We start from the raw sequence: 7,892 nt of genomic DNA on the forward strand, positions 1-7,892 counted from the left end.
GTTATATTATTATTGTTGTTAATCTCTTGCTATGCCTTATAAGTTAAACTATCATGGGTATTTACATATATGAGAGAAAACTTAGTAATATATAGGATTCAGTACTACCCATGGTTTCAGGCATTCACCGGGGGTCTTGAAACAATTTCCACGGATTGGGGGCAAGAGGAGAAGGGGACGACAGAGGATGAGGTGGCTGGATGGCATCACCGACTCGATGGACGTGAGTCTGAGTGAACTCCGGGAGTTGGTGATGGACAGGGAGGCCTGGCGTGCTGCGATTCATGGGGTCCCAAAGTCGGACACAACTGAGCGACTGATCTGATCTGATCTGATCTGATTCTTGGAAAAATCCCAAACATAGTTAAATCCAATTCTCTGATTACTTTACCTAAACCCACATAAATGACCTAGGCTGATTATGAACATAGAACCATGTTGACTGGTTCCTCTTTACAAGTTGTATTCTTTTATCTTTGTTGGGTTTGTAGCCCAGAATATGATGCGTATGATGTATCCTGACAAATGATCCCTGTGATTCAAAACAGAAGTGTGCACTGTGCTGTTGTGAGTGCAGTGTCCTAGCAGGGACGAGTGGGCCAAGCTGGTTGTGTTGGTCAGGTTTTTAGACTGGTCATGATTTTTTGCTTCCTTTTCCTGTTGATTTCTGAGAGCAGAGTGTTGCGGTATCCGCCTGTAACCCTGCGTTTGTTCATCTCTCCTTCCAGTTCTAGGAGTTTTCGTATCATTTCCTTTGAAATTCTGTCATTAGGTGCATACGTATTGAGGATGATATGTCTTCGTGGTGAATCGACCCTTTATCATTCTGCAGTGTCTCTCTTATCCTTACTAATAACCTTTGTTCTGAAGTCTTTTATTTTAATACTGTCACCTCAGCTTCCTTTGATTAGTATTTGCATAGTACTAATGTATTTTTTCACCCTTTTTCTTTTTTAAAAAAGACTTTATTGTTTTTGTCTCTGGCTGTGATGAGCCTTCATCGCTGCACGTGGGCTGTCTCTGTTGCAGCAAGCGGGGCTACTCTTCATCGTGGTGTGTGGGCTTCTCACTGGGGTGGCTTTTGTTGTGGAGCGTGGGTTCTAGGTGTGTGGGCTTCAGTAGCTGCAGTTCCTGAGCTCGAGTGCTGGCTCAGTAGTCGTGGTGCATGGGCTTAGTTGCTCCACGGAATATGGAATTCTCCCAGACCAGGGATCGAACCAGTTGGTGTCCCTGGCTTTGCAAAGCAGATTCTTAAACACTGGACCACCAGAGAAGTCCATCCTTTTTCTTTTATCCCATCTACATGTTTACATTAAAAAGGGGTTTCTTGTTGACAGTATATGGTTGTCTTTTTTTCTTAATATGAAATCTGACGTCTAAGACTATTTACATCTAATCTAGTTATTAGTATGGCTGCATTTCCCTCTACCATCTTGTCAGTTGCTTTCTTGTTCCATCTGTTCTTTGTTCTTGTTTCAATCTTTTTCTGTCTGCTTCGGGATTATTTTTAATGACTTAATTTTATCTCCACTATTGGTTCATCGGTTACGTTCCCTTTAAAAATGTTTAATGGTTGCCCTAGAGTTTACAATGTATGTCTTTAATTATAGTCAGTCCCTTCTGAATGGTGTAAGACCTTACAACAGTATACTGCCAATTTCTTCCTCTGATTCCTTGTACTATTTTTGTCTCATATTTTACTCTTACATAGTTTGTAAACCCCACATTTTTTTTTATATTTGCTTTAGACCAGAGGGTAACAAACTATGACTGTCAGATCAGTCACATGTTTCTGTAAATAAAGTTTTATTGGAATACAGCCACGCCCATTGTTTACAGCTACTTTCACGCCACAGCTGTAGAGTTGAGTAATTGCAACAGAGACCACATGGCCTGTGACACTAAACCCTTCACTATCCAGCTCTGTATGTAACAAAATGTTGGCTGACCCTTGCTTTAGGGAGTTATTTTTAGAGCAATTAAGAAGTGTTAACTTAGCCTCCTATGGAGCATCTCTGGAGCTCTTTATTTCTTTGTGTGGATCTGATATTGTTTGGTACCCTCTTCTTTCTGCCTGAAGAATTTCCTTTAACATTTCTGCAGGTCTGTTGTCACTGACTTCTCTCAGCTGTTATCTTTCTGGGAAAGTGTTTATTTGCCTTCACCTTTGAAGGACATTTTCACGAGGTGTAGAATTCTGGATCAATGGCTCTTTCAGTATTTTAAAGATGCTGCTCCATTGTTTTCTGCTTGTATAGTTCCTGATGAGAGCCTATTATAATTTTCTCTTTGTTCTTTGAATATTATGTGCCTTTCTTCTCCCTCTGGGCCTCCCCTTCACCCAACCCCAGCTCCACAGATTGCCTTTAAGCTTCTCTCTGTAACACTGGTTTCCACCTCATAGTCAATTAAATTAAGAGGTGTCTAGGTGACACTGGTTTTGTTTGGTATTTATCCTTCTTGGTTCTCTGGGTGTTTTGGATCTATGGTTTGATGTATTTCATTTCTCTATGCAATGCTTTACCTCTCTTCTTCTCTATCTAAATATTTCTTCTGCACTATTCGCTGACTCTTATCCTCTTGTTCAGAAGAGCAGTGTGGGGACCTGTCCCCATACAGCCATTGGTGGTGCTCCGTGTGCCTGCAGCACGCAGAGGCGCTCTGTGCCGTCTCCTGCCTGTCTTCCATCTCTCTCAGGAGCACCCACTGGAGGCCTATGGGGAAAGTTCGTGAGTGACAGCAAACTCTCCCTACGTCTGCAGCACCCAGCTGTTTTGAACAGACACTGTCACCCACGCTCAGCCGCTAGTTAAAACTTAAGCTCACTTCTTCTTCCCCACTGGTACCTGCTGGCCACCTCCTCCCGTGGCCTACCCTCAGGTAACACCGAGAGTGAGAGCCATCTCTCCTCAAAAGGCCTTTTATCCCCCTTGCAGTCCCTGTGGTTTGCTTCCTTGTGACCTCAGATTTCTGATGGTTTAAAAAAAATTGTGATCGTGCAGCAGATTAGGGTAGGTGACATTTGTAATTTTCTGCACCATAAGTGGAAGTGGCCTCTCTACTGAGTGCCCCTTAAACTCCTGGCAGCACCCTCTTCACCACTGCTGAGCAGGCCGGAATCATTCTCTCACTTTCCTGGATGACTGCTTCAAACGTTTCCCCCTCTCCTCCAACAAACTCACTCTCCATTGACGAATTTGCTTCCCATTTCAGTGATAAAATCAAAAGACCCCTCCCACCAACTTCCACTGTAATACTTACTCACCTACCTGTTTGCAGTCTGCCCTCCCTCCTTTAGTGTGAAAATAGTGTGAAAATTCATGACCCCAGCAGAGACCCATGCCCCTAATTATCCATCAGATCCCACCCTCTCTCATCTACTCAAGGGAATCACTCCAGTATTTCCCCCACCCCGACTCCTTTATCATCAACTTACCCTCTCTGCCTCAAATAGCAGCCTCTGCTTCCTTCTAAACTTTTCCAGGTATGCTATATAACAGAGGCCTGTATTTGTGTAGTAATTTTCCTTTCTTATAATGGTTATGCTGGACTTTATTGCGATTTATAAAAATGGAAGTGGGGCTAATAAGCTTCCTTTGCGTGCATGCTAAGTCACTTCAGTCGTTGCCAACTACTTTGCAACCCCATGGACTATAGCCCGCCAGGCTCCTCTGTCCATGGGATTTCTCAGGCAAGAATACTGGAGTGGGTTTCCTTCTCCAGGGGATCTTCCTGACCCAGGGATGAAACCCACATCTCTTGCGTCTCCTGCATTGGCAGGAGGGTTCTTTATCACTAGTGACACCTGGGAAGCCCAAGCTTCCTTTAAATTTTACTAATTCTCTCAAATTCTATTTCTGTAGGCTCTTACATGTTGGCCTAGAGAATCCCGTGGACAGAGGAGCCTGGCAGACTACAGTCCATAGGGTCGCAAAGAGTCGGACATGACTAAAGCAACGTACATAGCACACCTTCACGTTGGCAGACAAATCATGGAAAATACTCCTTACTGCCAGCAGAGGGCACTCTCATTGTGCCCACACTCTTCACAGGAAGTGTGTTCTGGAGTCCAGGTGAGTTTCAGTGCAGGAAACATTTGCCTGGGGTTTCTGGTTATAATATTTCCCCAACAGGCACCTGTTTAACTGGCATTTCCTGGCATGCACACATCTTCGCATATTTCTTTGTTGGTTGAGTTTGGCTTGAAGGGGAAGTTTCAGTAAATCATTGCTTCACATCATCAGGTAAGTTCAGATTTCCTTAGCTTGGAAACCAACCTAAGCAGAGAGATAAAAATAAACATGATCTTGAGTAACTCTTCCTGGACTTCACTGTTATACTAATAGGGTGTTAATTAGTAAAGAGTGCTTAACTTTTTTACTGCCAAAATAAACAAGCTGGCTTTGTTTTTGGCTGTGGGCCCTACAACTGCATCTCAAGGTGATTTGCAAACATTAATTAAATACTTCAGTGCACACCCAAGTAGGAGGTATCATTAAGCCCTTCTCCAAGATGTGGAAAATAGATGCCCTAAGCCACTCTATGACTTATTGACGGTTAGCATCAAGCTGGGACTGGATTTAGAATTCTGCAAACACTTCCAAGACTCCGTATCCATTTCCCCAGACCTCTCCAGCAAGTCATGACCTTTCAGCAGATGTGGATCCCTCTTCCTTCACCAGCAGCTACAATATCAAAACGTACCAGGATGGTTCTGTGTCTTGTGCCTGCTTGTCCCATTGATACCTTTTAAACTGTCAGCTCCCTGTATCCTAATACTTGTTTGAGAAAATGTGATCTTCAAGATGTTCATTGATGCACAGACTTAGCCTGATCATTTAGAGTAACTATGATGCTGTAAGTATAATCCCCATCATCATTTAATGTCCTCTCCGAAGAGGGAGGCTTTGTGTTTCCATCATGGGCGGACCCAGGTTCTGGCCCATGGAACTTGGTAGGCTCAAGCATGGGAAATACTCACTCTCTGTAAGGAGTAAAGGGCTCCTTTCCTTAGTCTTCTATTTTCAAAAACGGAATAGCACAAGGTGGCCTTAGCAAGGAGCACCCCCTCAACCTTATCCCACCCCACCCCGCCCCTCGCCGCCAGACATTCCAGGACCCTGTGCCCAAGACAAACTATTTAAGTTCTGCCCGGCCTGGGGGCCATGGCTTACATGCACACTGGGCCAGTTTCACAGACAAGGAGGTGAACCATCTCCCAGGCCCAGAGGCCAGTCTGGCTGTTGGGAGAGAGCCCTGCAGAGTATCGGGTTCAGCACTTGAGGTCTGTCTACCCTGAGACACATACTGTAATTGCAAACCTGGAGCACCTGCAAAACTCCCTGGGCTTTACTGTCTGCTTCCAGGTGTGACGTCAGGCTGACCTGGCCAGATGGACCTGGCTGCCGAGCGCAAGGTTAATGAGTCCATTCCGCTGAATTACTAGAATATTCTCAAAGGGGTTTCATACCAGATGAGCGGGGCTTCCCAGGCAGCGCTAGTGGTAAAGCACCTGCCAAAGCGGGAGACGTAAGAGACACAGTTTCGATCCCTGGCTTGGGAAGATTCCCTGGAGGAGGGCATGGCAACCCACTCCAGTATTCTTGCCTGGAGAATCCCATGGACAGAGGAGCCTGATGGGCTACAGTCCATAGAGTCCCACAGAGTTGGACATGACTGAAGCGGCTTAGCATGCACGCATACTCCAGATGAGTAGCTTGAACTCAGGATGTAGCAAGCCAGGTACAGCTCACACCTGGCTCCTCCCCCAAGAAAGAACTCCGTGAGGATCCCTCCAACTTTAATTAATGAACTAAGTGGGACTCTCCGGGGAATACTGACCCCCACTGGATACTCAGCTGCTGCTGCTGTCGGTAAGTCGCTTCAGTTGTGTCCGACTCTGTGCGACCCCATAGACGACAGCCCACCAGGCTCCCCCGTCCCTGGGATTCTCCAGGCAAGAACACTGGAGTGAGTTGCCATTTCCTTCTCCAATGCATGAAAGTGAAAAGTCAAAGTGAAGTCGCTCAGTCGTGTCCGACTCTTGGCGAGCCCATGGACTGCAGCCCATCAGGCTCTTCGGTCCATGGGATTTTCCAGGCCAGAGTACTGGAGTAGGGTGCCATTGCCTTCTCCGGGATACTCAGCAAGGGCTGCCAAACTGGGATAAGAGATGTCACCTGTAGCTGTTAGCTTCCTTTCACCTGTTTCATTGCCTTCCTTACTCTCCTGAGGCAGAGCAGAACCCCATATTAATGAACCCGTCACAAGCTGAGTCACGAGGCTTCGGTTAATACAGAATTAGAGCCTTTAGCTGAAGCAGCTGATCTGCAAATATGTTAAGGGTTTCCAGAGCCTTTGGCAATATGTCCTATAGGTTTCCTGAATCACCAGCAGAATATGGAGGTAGCTTAAAGATTCTCAGCGGCTCTGCAACATCTGGATGCCCAAATCTTGCCAGAGTTGTGAGGTGGTTGGCCCACACTGTGCGTGTCTCCATGGACAGGACTGAAGCTGACTGAAATGACTGAGGGGACTCACTTGTGAAGATCATGCAACTCCAGCTTAATGGCCAGACAGCTTCCTTCTGCACAAATTAGGAGTACATTTTGGTGACACTGTGCCATTTAATTGGCCCTTATAATTACTTCTGGAGTAAAGAGTTGTATGAGTGTTACACAGAGGGTTGGAATGTGTCCTATTCATTCTGATAATGTGTGTTGAGCCAAAAGGAGGAGGGATGGAAGATAAAGAGGAGACTCCTAGAATCTGGTTAAAGCAGAAAGTGGAGACCCTAGGTTGCCAGCCTCATGCAGGCATAAGGCTGCAGAGATAAGGACAGACCTAGAGGCATCCCCAGGGTCCACCAGCTGTATGGACAGTGTGTACTGATGTACAGTCGAACCTCCTGCACAACACAATGCACAGTACAAATCAGTCAGCTATTAAAAAACCAAAAGAATGAAATAATGTCGTTTGCAGCAACATGGATGGAGCTGGAGGTTACTGTACTGAGCAAAGTAAGTCAGAAAGAGAAAGACAAGTACCACACAATACAACTTATATGTGGGATCTAAAATATGGCACAAATGAATGAAACAGAGACTCACAGAGAACAAAATTCTGGCTGCTGAACCAAAATGAGAAGAGTAAGTGTGCAGCTCTGGTGGAAATTGATGGTATTAATATTTGGCCAGAAGATCCAAAGAAAGCCTGAATCCCATCTCACCAATCCCTTCTCCCGCTGTGAGCCTCCTGAGAGTGCATCCAAACGCCGAGAAGAGCAAAAGGACACTCGTGTCATTTGATAGCTGGACCAGAGTCTGAAGCCCTCCTGTGCAGACCTTTCTAACCACAGCCCAGTTGGAGCAGGCAGTTTAGATGCTCCCTCAGCCTGAGGCTCAGTCTTGAGGTCTTGTCCCCTTCTGGTGAGTTCCGCGGCATAGGAAGTCATGAACAGCTTGCTCAGGCCAGTCCTCAATGCGGGGCAGGGCAGAGTGCAGCCTGATTCTAGTGCACTAAGTGAGAGACAGAGCATGGCTGCCTGTATCTTTAAAAGGCAGAGACGGGTGCACCCTCAGTTTCCTGGAATCTGGCCAAATTAGCACCTTCTCCTTTCTGAAGGAATTTGAAGGGAGTAGGTAGACAGCTGAGCACAGAAGTGGGTGGGGTTACAGATAACAATTATAATCAGTTAACCTGGAGCTAGATGCTCTAAAACAATGCCATAAACATGAACCAGACATGGAGCGTGGATATTTGAATGGAGAAGAGAAAATTATTATTCCTATCTGTGGCTAATATATACAAGAGAATGGGCTTAAAAGCTATGTCCATATTTCAGTTGTTTTCTTAAAGTAAATTTCAGAGTTGGAGTGGGTTTATTACAGAAA

Source organism: Bos indicus x Bos taurus, chromosome 11, assembly GCF_003369695.1.
Source record: "Bos indicus x Bos taurus breed Angus x Brahman F1 hybrid chromosome 11, Bos_hybrid_MaternalHap_v2.0, whole genome shotgun sequence".
NCBI lineage: Eukaryota > Metazoa > Chordata > Mammalia > Artiodactyla > Bovidae > Bos > Bos indicus x Bos taurus.